This window comes from Aplysia californica, unplaced genomic scaffold (assembly GCF_000002075.1).
Source record: "Aplysia californica isolate F4 #8 unplaced genomic scaffold, AplCal3.0 scaffold00048, whole genome shotgun sequence".
NCBI classification, from domain to species: Eukaryota; Metazoa; Mollusca; class Gastropoda; order Aplysiida; family Aplysiidae; genus Aplysia; species Aplysia californica.
In genome coordinates this window covers 689,340-691,528 of record NW_004797318.1, presented here as the reverse complement: position 1 = coordinate 691,528, position 2,189 = coordinate 689,340, and the positions used below count along the sequence as shown (strand labels likewise).

Below are 2,189 nucleotides of genomic sequence, written 5' to 3'. Positions count from 1 at the left end.
CTACTACTACTCTAATATGATATAACAAAATAAGCACTTGTATAGCGCGTTCCCTTGCTCTTCAACTACTGATGTATTGTTATAACAACATGAAATGTGTCTGTTTTTCAGTTTTTCAAGTTATATTATACCTGTCATTCTTTTCCTCAAGCAAGCAGCACTGATGTTTTCGAGGTTATGCCTCCGCTGTAAACCCAGCAAGAATTCTTACTGCTTCTCGCGATAGGCAGAGAAAATTAGTTGTATTCATAACGAAACGTATTTGTCTGTCACCGTCTGTCACTTTTCCATTTTGATATACTTGTTATTCTTTACTTCAGCCAAGCAGTACTGGAGTTTTCGAGGTTATACCTCCTCTGTGAACAAAGCAAGAATTCTTACTGCGTCTCGCGATAGGCAGAGAAAATTATCGCAGGTAAATATTTCCTATTGCTAACAAACGTCTACACCGGTGCCCTATTGTCCATTATCTCACCGCTCTAAAGCTATTACCTGAAGCGCGGCCAGGTGCTATTCTCCACGTCCTATGTCACCTTTGAGACAAGGTCAGAATATCCACAAAGAAAGTTGTCTGAAGCCCGTACGTCAGATCCGTTTCGAGGGCAAGTCAAGCGGCACATGAACTACTAGCGGTTGACTGGCTTCGGTTCACACTGTAAAAAGCCCGCAGAGAATACGAAGGTGGATGTCGAGAGAGTTTTAGTCTTGGGTCTTGGCCTGAGAGGTCTTAGGTCTTGATCTGAGAGGAACGTACGCCAGAAGTTGTGCATTCTACGTTGGACTGCCTTGAGTTCTGGAATCGTTTTTCAATTAATTCTAAGCTGTAAGTTTATGATAGCTGTATTGATATAGATCATTGCACTTTAAAGGGGAATTCTTATTTATTGTTGTTGTTGTTGCTGTTGATTTTGTTGTTGCTGTTGTTGTTGTTGTTGTTGCTGTTGCTGTTGCTGTTGTTGTTGTTGCTGTTGCTGTTGCTGTTGCTGTTGTTGTTGCTGTTGCTGTTGCTGTTGCTGTTGATTTTGTTGTTGCTGTTGCTGTTGATTTTGTTGTTGCTGTTGTTGTTTCTGTTAATTTTGTTGCTGTTGCTGTCGATTTTGTTGTTGTTGTTGCTGTTGCTGTTTCTGTTGTTGTTGCTGTTGCGTTCTTAACTCTTTCAAGACGTAACTTATAATTTGGTGTGACAAGAAAAAGTATAGGTCCGGATGTCGGTCTAAAAGGGTTACAAGTGTGATACTAATCATTAGAGCAGGTTGTATTAGGGTCAGCTCGTTTAAGCAAACTGAGCCTTTCACGTAGCAAAGTGTACTTTGCACAGCGTGCTGATTTTGGAGGAAGCACGAACATTTGTTGTTGTTGTGATTTTTTGGGGGCGACAATAATAATTATGCTTTTCTTAATTTTAGTTGAATTTTTATTTGCAGATATACTTTGTGTAGAAAACTCTATATTATCTTTAAGGGGGGAGGGGGCTACACCTGAAGGCTATCTTGCTTATTAGAGGACCGATTTTTACCACATTTCACACATATAACAAACATAGTAAGGAGTCTTAAAATCCGCAATCAAAGTTGAGAAAAAAGTTTCGTTTCCATGGATACAGAGGCCATAGTGGCTTTTGTTGACATGTCTTACGTAATGAATACCGAACATACTGCTTCTGGAAATTGATCGTTTTTTTGCATGCGTGTTCACAAACATTAGATCTAAAAATGTGTCTGTTGTTTGTTTTCTTAAACGAATTAGAAAATTTTTATGAATTTTTTTCTGAGGTAGTATTGAAGTTAGCAAAAAATCCGTGAAAATCCACACTCTGGACACCACCAACAAAAATCTATTACATATATCAAAAATCCAACAGACTAATTTTTAGTATTACATCTTCTCTTCATTCAGTGAAATTTCATGAAGATTAGATGAAAAATGGAAGAGTTATTTTAAAAAGTATAGAGAAAAGTCGCGTTTTGAGGAAACGGCTGATAAAAAAAAATATATTGACTTTATGAGGAAATGGAGATGACAAACAGGCAAGGTGTGGAAAACAATGAGATTTTCTGGGGTTCTTATGAGATGAAATAGTTGAAGGTGAGGCTGAGGAAGCTTAAAATGCCTACAGCTCAAATTTCATAATTTTGAGCCGAATCGGAACTTTGGGGGTGTAGCCGGAACTTTGAGGGTGTAGCCCCCCC

General features: G+C 38.5%; 1 protein-coding gene across 1 annotated transcript in view; it reads left to right on the top strand.

Moving 5' to 3' along the window:
• The first annotated feature begins 490 nt into the window (after positions 1-490).
• The window catches only part of LOC101852453, a 16,475-nt gene continuing 14,776 nt past the window's right edge, over positions 491-2,189 (top strand). The window contains exon 1 of the mRNA XM_005092544.3: positions 491-823. The gene's annotated coding sequence lies outside the window, so the exon portion shown is untranslated. The remainder of the gene's footprint in view (positions 824-2,189) is intronic.